The sequence below is a fragment of the Sus scrofa genome, chromosome 13, assembly GCF_054392235.1.
Source record: "Sus scrofa isolate SSC_HxYL_T2T_F1_AM1 chromosome 13, Sscrofa_HxYL_maternal_Yorkshire_Landrace_v2.0, whole genome shotgun sequence".
In the NCBI taxonomy this organism is placed as follows: Eukaryota; Metazoa; Chordata; class Mammalia; order Artiodactyla; family Suidae; genus Sus; species Sus scrofa.
In genome coordinates, this window is record NC_139395.1 from 195,115,423 (window position 1) to 195,132,343 (window position 16,921).

General features: G+C 35.9%; 1 protein-coding gene across 1 annotated transcript in view; it reads right to left on the bottom strand.

Moving 5' to 3' along the window:
- Positions 1 to 1,700: 1,700 nt before the first annotated feature.
- Positions 1,701 to 16,921, bottom strand: part of LOC146397825 (uncharacterized) — a 226,180-nt gene continuing 210,959 nt past the window's right edge. The window contains exon 4 of the mRNA XM_084991731.1: positions 1,701 to 6,319. The gene's annotated coding sequence lies outside the window, so the exon portion shown is untranslated. The remainder of the gene's footprint in view (positions 6,320 to 16,921) is intronic.

Consider the following 16,921-nt stretch of genomic DNA (forward strand, 5'->3'; position numbering starts at 1 on the left):
AAAAGATTGAAAAGAAATGAAGAGAGTCTCAGAGAATTCTGGGATGTTAAATGCACCAACATCCGTATTATAGGGGTGCCGGAAGGAGAAGAGAGAGAGAAGGAGACACAAAATTGGAGTCATTCTCTTTCTGACTTACTTCACTCAGTGTGAGCGTCTCTAGTTCCATCCAGGTTGCAGAAAATGGCATTATTTCATTCTTTTTATGGCCTTGTAGTACTCCATTGTGTATATATACCACATTTTTCTAATCCAATCATCTGTTGATGGACAAATACCATATGATATCACTTATATCTGGAATCTAATATATGGCACAAATGAACCTTTCCACAGAAAAGAAAATCATGGACTTGCAGGATAGACTTGTTGCCAAGGGGAGCGGGAGGGAGTGGGGTGGATTGGGAGCTTGGGGTTAACAGATGCAGACTATTGCCTTTGGAATGGATTAGCAATGAGATCCTGCTATGTAGCACTGGGAGCTATGTCTACTCACTTTTGATGGAGCATGATAATGTGAGAAAATAGAATGTGTACATGTATGTGTACCTGGCTCACCATGCTGTATGTAGCAAAAAAAATTTTGTATTGGGGAAATAATTAAAAAAAAAAAAATTGGTGTCAATCCTCTCAAACCCTGACACTGCTTTATCAATTAAGTTTATGTAATATTTTAAATCCTTAGTTGTCATTTCAACAATCTTCACAGCACCTTCACCAACAGTAGATTCCAACTCAAGAAACCATTTTTTTTTGCTCACATATAAGAATAAAATCTGCATCTATTAAAGTTTTATCAAGAGATTGCAACAATTCACATCTCCAAACACCACTTCTCATTCTAGGTCTCTTGCTATTTCTACCACATCTGCAGTTACTTCTTCCACTGAAATTTTGAACTCCTTTAAGTCATACATGAGAGTTGGAGTTGACTTCTTTTAAACTCCTGTAAATTTAACTCTTTCCAATGAATTACAAATGCATTTAGTGACATTAGTATGGTGAATACTTTCCAGAAGATTTTTTAATTTACTTTGCTCATCAGAGGAAACACTATCTATAGCAGCCTTATGAAATGTATTTCTTAAATAACAACACTATTTCTTATAAATATATTAAGAAATGTATCTCTTAAATAATAAGACAATTATAATAAGAATGCATAATTTGATTTTCAAATCAAAATTATTCCTTGATCCATGGGCTGCAGAATGGATGTTGTGTTAGCAGACATGAAAACATTAATCTTATTGCACATCTCCATCAGAGCTCTTGCATGATCAGGTGCATTATCAATAAATAGTCATGTTTTTATTTTTATTTTTGTCCACACCACCAGTATGCATAAGTTCCTAGGCCAGAGATAAAATCTACACCACAGCAGCAACCCAAGCCACCGCAGTGTCTACAGAGTATCCTTAACCCACTGAGCCACATGGAAACTCCTCAATATTTTGAAAGGAACCTTTTAATTCTGAGCATTAGATCTCAACAGTAGGCTTAGAATATTCAGTAATCCATAATTGTAAAAAAAAAAAAAAGTTTTCTGTCATCCATGCTTTGTTATTCCACTAATAGAGCACAAGCACAGTAGACCTAGCTTTATTCTTAACAGCCTTAGGATTTTCAGAATCATAAATCAGCGCTGGCTTCAACTTAAAAGTCACAAGTTATATTAGCATCTAACCAGAGAGTCACCCTGTCTTTTGAAGCTTTATTTTTTTTTGTTTGCTTGTTTGTTTTCATCTTGAATGAGATGTTTATTTATTTTTTATTACTCAATTAATTCATTACATTTATAGTTGTACAATGATCATGAAAATCCAATTTTATAGAATTTACATCCCATAACCCCAGCACATCCCCCACCCCCCAAACTGTCTCCTTTGGAAACCATAGGTTTTTCAAAGTCTGTGAGTCAGTATCTGTTCTGCAAAGAAGTTTATTGTGTCCTTTTTTCAGATTCCACATATCAATGATAGCATTTGATATTGGTGTCTCATTGTCTGACTGACTTCAGTTAGCATGATAACTTCTAGGTTCATCCATGTTGCTAAAAATGCCAGTATTTTGCTCCTTTTAATGGCTGAGTAATATTCCATTGTGTATATGTACCACATCTTCTTTATCCACTACTCCGTCAATGGACATTTAGGTTGTTTCCATGTCTTGGCTATTGCAAATAGTGCTGCAATGAACATTGGAGTACATGTGTCTTTGCAGGTCATGATTTTCTCTGGATAGATGCCCAGGAGTGGGATTGCTGGATCAAATGGTGGTTCTATTTTTAGTTTTCTGAGGAATCTCCATACTGTTTCCCATCAGCCAATTTACATTCCCATCAACAATGTAATAATATTCCTTTTTCTCCACACCTTCTCCAGCACTTATTGTTTGTAGACTTTGATGATGATGGCCATTCTGGCTGGTGTAAGGTGGTGCCTCATAGTGGTTTTGATTTGCATTTCTCTAATGATGAGTGATGTTGAACATCTTTTCATGTGTTTTTTGGCCATCTGTATGTCTTCTTTGGAGAATTGTCTGTTTAGATCTTCTGCCCATTTTTTGATGGGGTTGTTTGCTTTTTAGGTATTGAGCAGTAGGAGGTGTTCATATATAGTCAGGCATTGACTCCTTCTCTCTGGCTATGAAAGTCCTAGATAACATCTTCTTCCAATAGAAAGCTGTTTCATTTACATTGAAAATCTATTGTTCAGTGTAGATGACTTTATTAATGATCTGAGCTAGATCTTCTAGAAACATGCCACAGCTTCTATATTGGCACTTGCTGATCACCTTGCACTTTTATGTTATGGAGATCACTTTCCTTGAACCTCATGAACCAATCTCTGATAGCTACAGGAAGTAACCTTTGCTTTACTTCTGCAGCTTCCTTATCTCTGTCAGTATTCAGAGAACTAAAAACAGTTAGGGCCTTGATTTAGATAAGGCTTTGGGTTAAGTGAATATTGTGGCTGATTTGATCTTCTATCCAGACACTTCAACTTTCTTACCATTTATGTGTTCATTAGAGCAGCACTTTTAATTTCCTTCAAGATCTTTTCCTTTGCATTCTCAACTTGGCTAACCATTTGGCGCAAAAGGCCTAGCTTTGGACTTATTTCAGCTTTTGAAATGCCTTTGTGACTAAGTTTAATTGTTTCTAGCTTTTGATTTAAAGTGAGAGACAGCAACCCTTCCTTTCCCTTGAATACTTAGAGGCCATGGTAGGGTTATTAAATGGCCTAATTTCAATATTGTTGTGTCTCAGGGAATAAGGAAGCCTGAGGAAAGAGAGAGAGACAGGGAAGAGCCAGTCAGTGAAGCAGTCAGAACATACACATTTGGCATTTAAGATCATCATCTTAAATAGGAGTTGTTGGTGATGTCCCCAGATAATTAAAACAGATCACCATAACACATAATAATAATAAAAAGACAAAAAAAATAAAAAGGTTTACAATATTGTGAGAATAACCAAAATGACACAGAGACATGAAGCAAGCAAATGCTGTTGGAAAAACATGACCCCAATAGCCTTTCTCAACACAAAGTTGCCACAAATTTTCAATTTATTTTTTTTTTAAAGTGATCATTGGTGATGCTCAGTAAAGAGAAGTGCAATAAAGTGAAGTAGGGTCTGCCCTAAAAAAATTTCATTTGACAGAAATCAAATAAGAACTTGAAGTAACATGCCAGACAGTGTCAAATAACATTTTGGAAAGAAAACAACAATTTAAAAAATGCAGAAACCTTTTACCCAATAAATTCTTAGCATTTTAACAAAAGACTTTGTTATTGGAATTCATACCTTATTTTAACAATTACCATGCTATCTGCTAATCACTGCTAAGGATAAAATTGGTAAGGACAAAAATGACACCTATTCCTATGAAAATACAGTTGGTCCTTGAATAACATGGGTTTGAATTGCATGGGTCCTCTTATACACAGTTTTTTTTTCAATAAGTATGTAGTGCAGTACTATACAGCCCAATGCTTGGTTGAATCCATGGATGTGGAAGCACAGATACAGAGGTTAATGCCTCTAAACCCCATGTTGTTCAAGGGGTTTAAAAGTATGATACTTTTGTTAATATTACTTATTACATGTTAAATCAAATAAAATAATACTTACCCTGAGAAATAGCCTCTAAAATATAAAACTATCTCCTCCAAATCTATTTGTGCTCTGTGCTGTTAGCTCTCTGTACAAGTCTAATCTATGTTCAAGCTTATTTAAACATATCAAACTTTTCAGAATTTAAATATGAAGTGGTAGTTTGGAGGTCACCTTCTTACTCAAGTTTTCCTACTAGCAAACCTAATTTCAAGCAGACAATAAAGGCAGGCCTGAAAGAGAAGCCTCCCAAAGAAAGAATTTCTAGCCTACCCTCTACCAAATCCTTCTCACTAGAGTAAACAAGCCACCAAAGAAAGGCAACACCCCTAAAATATTATTTAGCTTTTGTGTTGGATTCCAGGGTATTATTGATATTTGTTCAGAGTTGCAGGCCATATTTCCCCTGTATTGATTTCCATTATTACATCTATTTTATGCTATTATTTTAAAGCTTATATTTATAGAAGAAAATCTGAGGTACTTACTAGCAGACCAAACTCCTAAGCTCAATATATTTTTATCTTCTATGTATTTATGGTCAGAGACTGGTCTTCAGTTTAAAAGTAAAAGAGTCAAATAAGGCAAAGCATCAAAAAAATACTGCAACTCAATTTAGGCTTTAGTCTAGAAGGCCAAGGGAGAATTTTTGTCCTCTCAATAAAGTTTACTTTCTCTGACTATTTCCTTTACTGAATGAAAATGTAGTCTGGAGCATTCTTTGAACATACCTAAATAAATTAGTAAATTGAGTCAATCATCCATAAGAGATAAAACAAGCATTACTGTAATTGATATTAATCATATCTACTGCAATATGGAAATGTAGCTGGGAATGCCATTTGTCATTTGAGTTTGCTACTGGTGCTTTTAGAGAACCCATGAATTTCTAAACTTAAAGGCAGTAAGAATGCCTGAAAAATGTTGGCATTGCCATTAGCTACATTCTAGCTGACTTAGATATTACAAATCTTCTGAATTTAAGAAGGACCATATCCTATAAACCTATTCTAAGTTGAAACCATACTGAGTTGAAAATTCAACTTACCTAACCATCCAAATATTGCTTAGATTAACCTACCTTATATGTAGTCGAAACACATTAGCCTACAGTTGGGCAGTCACCTAACACAAAGCTTATTTTATAATAAAGTGTTGAATATCTCATGTACCTAACTGAAAACCATATTGAAAATTTAAAAAAGTTACAGAAGGCTGTCAATGTTGATCGTTTACCCTTGTGATCATGTGGCTGACTGGGAGCTGCAGCTCATCACCGCTGCTTAGCATCATGAGAAAGAATTGTACTGTATATCATTAGCCCAGGAAAAAAAAAATCAAAATTCAAACTTCAAAGTACAGTTTCTATTGAATTCATATCATTTTCATATTACTGTAAAGTTGAAAAATCTTAAGGTGAACCATTGTGGGTTAGGGACCATCTGCACAGGCTAAAAGCCATTCTTACCACATCTCATAAATAAAGCTGTGGGTGATTCCATCATAGCCCTTTGGTTAAGCACAATTAGATGAACTAGATGGATTTTTATGCCTTGTAGTACATTAACAACTGATGAATTGAGGTTCTTCATTTGCATATAAGTCTGTTTTTGTAGATGAGCCCTTTAAGATGCTTGAATAAAGACTCAAATTTTTTAAATGATTTTTATTTTTTCCATTATAGCTGGTTTATGGTGTTCTGTCAATTTTGTACTATACAGCAAGTTGACCCAGTCACACATACATATGTGAGAAAAAAGAATGTATATATGCACGTGGACTCAAATTTTTAAACCAAAACACAATTATCTATGTCAAAGAAAGTTTGACTATGTGAATGAGACAAAACAGAAACCACTGGGGGTTAAAGGAATGCTTTAAAACTAGAATAAGAGAACTGTGTATCTTTCACATATTATAAAAATATAACTTCAGGAACATCCATCTCTCTCTGGTTTTGCAATTTTAAGTTTTAGGTAAAAAAAACTCTGAGTCATATCTTTCTCTCTTTCTATCACAGAGATATAGCTCATGTGATGTGGCAAGATGAAGGCTGTTAAGGCAGCTGCTCAAAGTAAAAGATCTCTAAAAAGCAATAGCTTCAGCGGTATCAAGTCTTCCTTGTGAAGCCAGATTCAGACAGATGAGCCAAAGTCATAGATGCATCTTCTTCCTCTCATACAAATGAAAAGAAAAACACTGGGGGGAAAAACACAGTAAAATCAACATCAGGCCTTCCAAGTCAACTTAACTATTTCAGCACAAGTTATTAAATTTTATGTAATGGATTTATCCCCAAATTATATACTCCTATAAAGTGAGCATCTTTGATAACAGATATTGTTACTTAACTTATGCTTATCTTCAGTCTCAAATATATGGGTATTTAATGTCACCATTTTGTTCAATAAATGGATTCTCCTGTATAAGTACAAAGCATCAAATTATAACCTGCTTGCTTATATATATATATATATATATATATATATATGTTAGGGTTGCATCTACGGCAAATGGAAGTTCCTAGGCTAGGGGTCAAATCAGAGATACAGATACTGGCCTATGCCATAGGCACAGCAACGTGGGATCTAAGCCATGTCTGTAACCTATACCACAGCTCAGGGCAATGCTGGATCCTTAACCCTCTAAGTGAGGCCAGGGATTGAACCTGCATCCTCATGGATCCTAGTTGGGTTCATTACTGCTGAGCAATGGGAGCTCCCTGCTTGCTCTTCTCATCAGAGGCAGCTCTACTGTGAAGTGATCTAAATAGTTAGCCCCCAGGGACTCCATAGATGAAATTTCAAAGTAACACAGTCAATTTTACTCTCACCTTATAAAATTAAAAAAGAAATTTAGTTTTTCTAATGTTTGATAGAACGCATATTTTGTTCCTTCTACTAGAATTTAAAGTAACAAGATAAACAAGAGTATCACCCAAGCAAGAGTATTTTGTTGGGACTCTCACCAACTCTAGACTTACCTTTATTTCAAGTAGATAATTTTTGAGAAAAATGATTAGGCTAAACTCAAATGACTAGTATATCCAGATATATTTATCAGAGCTGTGAATTTCAGTTCAGAATTTTGTCATTTTTATTTCACTCATCAAATTCTTTATGACTGAATCAATTCACTTACATCATATGTATAAATGATGGCTTGAAAAAACCAAAAAAGACAAAAACACTCATATTATTCAACCCAATGATCCAATTCCTGAAAATTTATCCTATGGAAATAACATTAAAAACAGCAGCAAAATAAGCACATGTTTCTACATGTTTTCAAAAATTTTCTATATTCGCTATATGACATATTTTGTAGTAATTACAATTATGAAAAAGTGTATATTATTATATGCAGTAAGCAAAAGATAATATTTGAGGTTGCTGTTTATATTTGCTTATCTTTCAATGCTGCCCGGTGGTGTTCCCTTGACCTTTCTTAGGAACTGCTCACACATTAGTCACCAATAATTTCCTAATTGTTAAATTCCGTGCCACTATCAATCTGTTATTTTGATTAACTTCAAAGAGGGGAAGAATGAACTCAACCTTCTTTATCATCATCCTCCATTCTTCCACTTCCCCTCCCTACTACTTATACTTTGATCCCCTTCCAACACTAGTTGGAAATTTGGGATCCTTCCCTTTTCTACTAAAATTTATCTCCTAAATATTTGTTGGAATCCTTAGTTTCATCTCTTGCCTCCAGCTGCCTTGTTCAGGCCCTCATGATCTCCTCCCTACACTACTGCAATTGCCTCCTGACTCTTCTCTTTGCTCCCAGTTCATCCCCAGTCTACCTCATCCCCCACCTTCCTACCATGCCCTTTCGAAAGTGTATTTCTCATCATATTGCTTTCTCTTTAAAATCATTGATGCTTTCAAATTAAGATAAGCTCAAAAAGCTCATATAGCATGTAGAGACTTTCCTGCATCTTTCCTTTTCTCAACAGCCTTATTTCTCAGTTCTCTGGGCTCCCATTTATACTTGCATCTCCCCTCAGTTCTGTACCCATTGATCCCTGCCAGCAATGTCTTTCTAACCTCATCTGCCCCACTGACTCACTCAGGCCTCCTTTTACTATTCTAGAGCATTCTTCACATACTTCTAATTTAACTATTTACATATGCATCTCTTCCAGCATATCTTGACTCCTCTAATCAGGTATTGCATCATATTCATTTTTTATTCCCAACTATATTATAACCTGTGGTACTATATTATAGCCCTTGGTATTTACGCATACATGTAGGCAAAGATTAGAAGTAAATGTGGGAAAATAAAAGCTAATTTCTGATAACTGAATTTAAAGTATTTTTCCTCTTGTTAGTTATTTTATGAAAGTATTACTATAACAGAAATCTTTAAAATCCATAGTAAACAACCACTATAGAAATTTCCATTGATGAATAAATGCTGATAGCAATAGTCTCATTGCTTTCGGTACTGGTAAATTCTGCCTGTATTAGTGCAAAATAAGTACAGTTGTTTGAGAAAACTTTTAGGCCAAATAGAGTTCCTGTACAAAGAATGATTGGTCCAAAGTCACAATATTCAAAATCATCCCAGATAGTGGAATCTTGGGGGCTTATTCTTATTTAAAATGGACAAGCAATTTCTAAAAGGTTAGCTTAAGGTGTCAGTCCTAAGTGTGTATATGCAGTTCTGTCCACATGCAGAATATAAAATTGCAAATGGGAATGAAATGCTCATCAATCAAACATCAAATACCATCAGAATCCTGAAAACATTTTGCATTTCCAATTATGCTATATCACTTTACATATCCCAAGATCCCTAGCAGATAAAACAACTTTTTATGAGAGAGAATAAAATATCATGCTTTCTCAGACTATTTCTTAGGATATGAAGTAGAGAAGAAAAGCAAGAGTGTGCGATCGGAGATAATCTCTTTTTAATCTACCATGATTAGTCATGCATCTCAACTGATGCTACTTTAAGAATACTCTTTGTCCTTTATTTTTAGCTAAAGTTACAGTGGAAAAAATTCCATTATTATTGATACATCATAACATATAAGAGTAAGAATCTAAATATTTATAATGTTTTACTGCTTACTAGAAAAATTACATGATATCAGTAAATTCTCTCTATGCTGGCTGAAATTCTCCCATGGTAGCCTCAGAAGCTTAGAACTATATAAGACAACAGAGCTCATCTAGTGCTTCCAATGTTTTTTCATATCCTACTACTTAGAAAATGTAATATTTAAGCTGGATACCATGGGAAGAGAGTTACTACATGGTGGACCATCAGAGCACTACTCTTAAATCCTAGGCATCAAAATCTCAGGAGTTTACCAAAAGAGCTACAAATCTGGTAATGTAATTTCAACTGTAGTAAAAATTTTAGTGGTTTGGGGGGAGGATGGTGCTCAAATTTTTAAAAAAATTCTGCCTCAGAAACTATATAAAATTAATAACAAGTTTCAGCCCCACAGTACTTAAAATATCACCTTTCATTTCAAAAATTTTTTTTCTCATTTGTGTTTTCTCTTAATTTTTTTTTTTTTTATTATGGCTGTGAGGGTTTAAGCAGCCTGCAGCCTTGGTCTGGCCAGTGGTCCCTAGATTGGAGAATGTGTGCGGTTGTGCCTTAAGATTAGCACAAATCTGTCTGGGTTTCACCTCTTTCCCAATCCCTGCTCTCCTCTTCTTTCCTCCTTTGACCTTGGATCCAGGACAGGACTCAGAACCTGTATTATCATTCCTCAGTCCTCTCTCCAGATCTCTCTGTACCCCACAGGAAGCTGTCCCCTGCAGCAGCTGTCCTGGCACCCTCTAGACTCTAACTTCACCTTGGTACATTCATGGGAAACTAGAGTGTACTTCTCTTTTTAAATCTTGCCTCTGACTGGCAGGGAGGATGACTTCTTTGTTCCTCCTCATCCTTAAGACCTACAGCAGTCTTCTCTTTGATCTTCCTTCTTTTCTGTTTATCCTGTTGGTGCTATTCTGAGAGCGAGTCATCATTCAAGTTTTTAGATGATTTAGATGAGGGAGTCTGAGGCCCACAACTTTTCTCCCAGAGCTTTCTGGTGGCTTCATCCACGTTCTGTGAGGCCTGAGGGGGGCGGTAGCTGGAAACGTGGATCACTCAGATAGTTCTTCCCTTGACCCTAACCCTAAAAGTGGTCCACTCGGATAGATCTTCCCATTAAGATTGTCAATGGCCAAAACCATATTCCTCTGGTCCTCATAGCAGATAAAGCAGAATCCTTTAGACTTCGCTGTCTTCCTGTCCCACACGAGATTAATGTTAACAGTCTCACTCCCGGGAAGATCCAGGTGCTATCTTTGTACTGGGAATGCCATGATGCTTTAGCTATCCTAGCACCATCAGCATCCCATTCGTTCAGTTTGTTAACCAGCTGCACCTTGGTGAATGGGTTCATCTCCCAGGCCTGGGGCACCACAAAAGCATGCCCAGGTGCCTGGACAAAGCTCATTTCCGGTGGACCCAGGGGAGTGCAGCTTCCAGTGAAAAGCTTCAGGGCAAGGACCACATCCCTTCCCTGCTCTCCCCACATGCCCTCAGCTACCATTTAAGTTTGCACTTTTCATGGTACCTTATTCACCCTGAAGAAGTGTACTACTCCTCACTAGGCTGAAAGCTCGAATATAGTCCAGTTTAAAAACAGATGATTAGGTTGATACAAAGTCTTCTGCTCCAAAAAGATGTCTGAGTTTGGAAGACGTAAACTTCTATTTCATTGCTCTTTCCTTATAATAAATCCTTTCGAGAGCTGAAAGTACTAGCCTCACTTGGGCTAAATTATTTTTTAATGATTTTTATTTTTTTCCCTTAGAGCTGATTTAGTGTTCTGTAATTTTCTACAGCACAGCAATGTGACTCAGTCACAGAGACACATATACAATGCTTTTTCTCACATTACCATGCTCCATGATAAGTGACTAGATATAATTCCCAGTTCTATACAGCAGGATCTCACTGCTTATCCATTCCAAAGGCAATAGTTTGCATCTATTAACCCCAAATTCCCAGTCTATCTCACACCCTCCCCTGCTCCTATGGCAACCACAAGGCTATTCTCCATGTACTTAAATTTCTATTCTGTGGAAAGGTTCATTTGTACCATACATTAGATTCCAGATATAAGTGATATCATATGGTATTTGTCTTACATTGAAGTCTTTAAGCCATTTTGAGTTTATTTTTGTGCATGGTGTGAGGGTGTGTTCCACTTTCATTGATTTACATGTGGCTGTCCAGTTTTCCCAGCAACCCCTGCTGAAAAGACTGTCTTTTTCCCATTTTATATTCTTGCCTCCTTTGTCAAAGATTAAGTGAACATAGGTGTCTGGGTTAATTTCTGGGTTCTCTATTCTGCTCCATCAGTCTGTATGTCTGTTTTGGAACCAGTGCCACACTGTCTTGATGACTGTGGCTTTGTAATATTGCCTGAAGTCTGGGAGAGTTATGCCTCCTGCTTGGTTTTTGTTCCTCGGGATTGCTTTGGCAGTTCTGGGTCTTCTGTGGTTCCACATGCATTTTTTGGATTGTTTGTTCTAGTTCTGTGAAAAATGCCACGGGTAATTTGAGAGGGATTGCACTGAATCTGTAGATTGCTTTGGGTAGTATGGCCATCTTTATGATTTAATTCTTCCAACCCAGGAGCATGGAATAGCTTTCCATTTCTTTCAATCCTGTTTAATTGCCTTGATTAATGTTTTATAGTTCTCAACATACAAGTTTTTCACCTCCTTGGTCAGGTGTATTCCTAGCTATTTGATTTTTTGTGGTGCAATTTGCAAAGGTGTTGTATTTTTATATTCCTTTTCTAATATTTCATTGCCAGTATACAGAAATGCAACCAATTTCTGAATGTTAATCTTATATCCTGCTGCTTTGCTGAATTTGTTGATCAGTTTGAGCAGTTTTTGTGTTGAGTCCTTAGGGTTTTCTGCATATAGTATGATGTCATCTGCATGGTATGACAATTTTACCTCTTCTCTTCCAATTTAGATAGCTTTTATTTCCTGTGTTTGTCTGATTGCTGTGGCTAGTATTTCCAATACTATATTGAATAACCGTGGTGGGAGTGGGCATCTCTGTCTTGTTCCAGATTTCAGCTTTTCTCCATTGAGTATTATATTTGCTGTGGGTTTGTCATGAATGGCATTTATTATATTAAGGAATGTCCTTTTTTTTTTTTTTTTTTTTTTTTTTTTTTTGCTATTTCTTGGGCCGCTCCTGCGGCATATGGAAGTTCCCAGGCTAGGGGTCGAATCAGAGCTGTAGCCACCGGCCTATGCCAGAGCCACAGCAATGCGGGATCCAAGCCGTGTCTGCAACCTACACCACAGCTCATGGTAATGCTGGATCCTTAACCCACTGAGCAATGGCAGGGATCGAAACCACAACCTCATGGTTCCCAGTTGGCTTCGTTAACCACTGCGCCACGACAGGAATTCCAGGAATGTCCCTTTTAAACCCACTGTTGTAAGAGTTTTTATCATGAATGGATGCTGGATTTGTCAAAGGCTTTTCTGCATCTATTGAGATAATCATGTGGTTTTTGACTTTACTTTTTTTTAATGTGGTGTATGATGTTGATTGACTTGCCTATGTTGAAGCATCCTGTGAGCCTGGGATGAATCCCACCTGGTCGTGGTGTATGATCTTTTTTATGTTGTTGGATTTGGTCGGGTAAAATTTGGTTGAGAATTTTTGCATCTATATTCATCAATGATATTGGCCTATAGTTTTCTTTTTTGGTACTATCTCTACAGATACTGCAAAAATACAAAAAACCATAAGAGAATACTGTGAACAGTTACATGCGAACAAATTTGACAACCTAGAAGAAATGTACAACTTTCTAGAGACTTATAACCCACCAAAACTGAATCAAGAAGAAACAGATCAACTGAACAGACCAATCACTAGAAATGAAATTGAATATGTAATAAAAAACACTCCCTGCAAACAAAAGTCCAGGACCAGACAGCTTCACAGGTGAATTCTACCAAACATACAATGAAGAACTATACCCATCCTTCTTAAACTTTTCCAAAATTTTGAAGAAGGAGGAACACACCCAAAGACATTCCATGAAGCCACCATCACTCTAATACCAAAGCTCGGGCAACTTCTGATCATTTATTGGAGGACCTGGAAGAGGGTCTGAACATTTATCTCAGTGAAGAGGAATTTTTCCCAGGGTTCATCTGGCTTGTTGTATAAATAACCTATAGCTATAGATGGAAGGGTTGATGATGGTTTTGGATTTAATGTTTGTTCTAAATATGATTTCTGCTTTTCAATTTTATAAAGATGATATTCTAGACTAGTAATAATACTTTTGTCCTTCATTCAATTTGATTGTCCCATAGAACCAATAGGACATGTCCAGTAGGACATGATAGCTCTTTGCTCTATAAAAATCCTTTCAAATGTGAAAGCTTTTCCAAATCAAAAGATATGTCATCAGCCATTTGTTGATTTGGGGTGGCCAAAGATATATCTTCCAAAATGTGGCTCAAAACCTATGAGTCTTATGGCTTAACTATGGACAAGAGGCATCTGCTAAAAGGATGCAGAGAATGAAGCCCCCATTATCCAAAGTCACTTCCCAAAGACAGCCATAAAGAAAAAGACTTAGATAAACTCAAGAGCTGGAAATGGCTTGTAAGATACCAACTGCAAGTGGGATGCCCAGTCTACTCACATTTCTTTCCAGCCAACTACAAATTCTAAGAACCTCCCAATGTAATGGTTAGCCACCTCTTAGTGAAGACCCTGTAGATGGAAAGCCAGAGAGAGAATGCTCTCATTAGATCCAAGTGGAGCTATCAGGACACAAAATAGACAAATAGAACACACTAGCTTTCTCTGGAAGAAAAATGACTTATAGCAAGGGTACTCAAACCAAGACAAAAAATTCCAAAGTACTAGTCCTCCAAATTTTCTCCTGCTAATCTAAATTTTGTAAGAAGAAGACAAGAAGACACTCATTTCTTTTTCCTTATTTAAAATGAGAGTGATAATACTATTACTATAAATTTATTAAAGATAATGAGCTAAATGAGAATGAAAGAACTTGGGATAGTGTTCGATACATAGTAGGGATTCATTAAATTTCAGTTGAATTTAAATCTAGTTGAACTCAAGTTTTCATGACGGCCATGAACTAAACCCATTATATATTCTCCCTGTTTCCATCCATTTCTTGCCTTAATTTTAAGTTTTCTTTTTCATTATAGCAGGATGGAATAGTGTGCTCTTTTTTTTTTTTTGCTTAACATTATCTGATATGTATTTATACTACATTTATACCACGATACCCCTTTTAAGGTCACTATACCATGTTGTCACTAAAAATCAGTCAAGTGGAATCACATAGTCATTTGCAAGGGCTAGTTATTTGTTTGGCAAGGTGGAAGCTTATACTTTTAGACTGTAAATTAATGGCTGAGTTAATCTTCCTTTTTTAATTAGGAAAAGACAACTAAGCGTAAATGTTGATTAAACAGACAATGGTACTGAATGCAGTATATAGATAATGTATATTACACAAATTACTTAGCCTATGTCTCTTCATGATGAGTAAAGAGAAAATGAAGGTGATTATCTGAAATATATAGGCACAAAGTTTAACAAAACAAAGTTAAACTCAATTATATCTGTGAATTTTTGCAGGGATTATCTGTCTAATTGCTTCAATAATCTACTTAGCTTCTTAAAATTTCATAGTTGTTTCAGTCATTAAAAATGATTATTTTCCCCTTCATTATTTTATATGTGTAAATATTGAGATGATAAATGACGAAGGGTAACTACTAAGCTCTTCTTAGGAAGTACTGAGAATAAAGGCAAAATACAAAAACAAAGTTTAAAATACTCATTATTTTGGGTGGGACTTTTCTTGTTCTTTGTCATTATTTCTTATTCTTAGGACATATCTTAGAGAATCAGCATCCAAATTAATTACTATAGGGTGCAAATTCACCTGCTGTTCCTCCAAATAAGTTATTTTAGAGCAAAACCAATGTTGAAATCAAGACTTTATCAGGTTAAAAGGCAGCTTAAATCCAGTGATGAAAGTGTTGTCTCTCATTTGCACTTTCTATCAGCTCAAATTTAGGTATTTGTGAACCTCTAGAAATATTTGCTTTTTCCCTTATCTTCCTGCTGGTCGTATGGTCAAAGAAGAAAGGGGTATAATGTTTACTGTCTAAATGCCAAACATTAATTAAATCATTTAATGGGTACAGCCACTAAAGAACAGGAATAAAAAGGGGACATTTCATTCCTGGCCAAGAATAAGCTAGCTTGCACTCCATCCATTTGGTATTCTGCTCCATTTGGTATGGACTCTTCTCCTCTGGCTTTCACTGTTATGTTCAGATATCTAATGCATTTTTCAGTTTGCCTTTGGAGCCAGCCTGTGAGGGTATGGATTTACATTCATTTCCAAAGATCACAGCCTCTTGTTACAGAGAACACTGTTATTACTCTGAAAAGCAGCAGTCAATCCTAGAAATACACAAGTGTCACTTGAAATTTAAGCTCTTAAATAAGAAGGTGGACATCTGATCATATCTTTTGTTCACCTTATACTTCCACAATCTGGAAATTTGGAGAAAATTTTCTTAGCAAGTAATGAAACAATTACACAGTAAAATAAAACCTCATTAATTTACCCTCCATTGAATAAAAGATATAAAAAAAACTTAGCTGAACTGTTAAGTCATCAATGTGGTAAAATACAAACTTGTAAGAGTTTAGAAAGTATGACTAAAGTTTCCTTCCATGAACACTATCTTTGGAGGGATTTGGCAAAATTTCTAAGAAAATGAAATAGTGTACAATATTCTAAAGAATTTGTCATTCTTATCTGTTCATTACTTGTGGGTTGAAATTTCCAAGCCAGTCTTAATCAGTTCATATTATAAAGGAATTTATTGTACATTCCATTTTCGGCCAGGGACACTCTTTTCCCAGATACTCATGTGACCTGCTTCTTTATTTTTTTGATAACTCTCCACTCAAATATCTCTGGATCAAATAGTATCCATGCTCTTCCCAGGGCACATTCTAGCTTCCACCATATCTTATTTTTTTCTCCTTAGCGCCTACAACTTATTTTTCACATGGTGTATTTATTTGTTTATTGCCTCTTATTTTCCACTAAGATATAAACTTTATGAGATCAGGGACTTTACCGGTTTTCTTAATTCTTTGTTCCCAATGCCTATAGCAGTTCCTGGCACATAGAAAATACACAATAAATATTTGTGGAGTGAAGGAACAAATGGAATTTTCTTGACTCATGCAAGAAAAAAATGACTAAAGAAAAGACATAAATTGATAACTAACTGGTAGAATATTAGCACAGAAAAAGGCTCTTTCTATTTGTGCCTGATATTCTCAAATCTATCTGTTGTTTGTTTTTGCTGGGTTTGAAATGTAGGCATTCAGCCAGGAGGCTGCATGCTGACTAATGAGATAGAGATACAGATCGAGCCTAGCAATATTCATATACTCTATATGCATTCATTTTTCTCTGGTGACATTTTAATATATTTTGGTGAAGATATTCCCAAGATAATGAAGATATGTCAAGTGAGCATTGAAAGTGATGAGTCTTTTTTCCCATTTTCAAAGACAAATACAGGTATGTAATATATGCAGAGCGTTGAAAGTAAGGAAAGAAATGAAGGAATCTGAAGTAATGAAAAGAAATTAAAGCTCTCCAGTAATGAAAAGGAAGGCCAAACTGGAAACATAAATCTCTAGACTCATAGT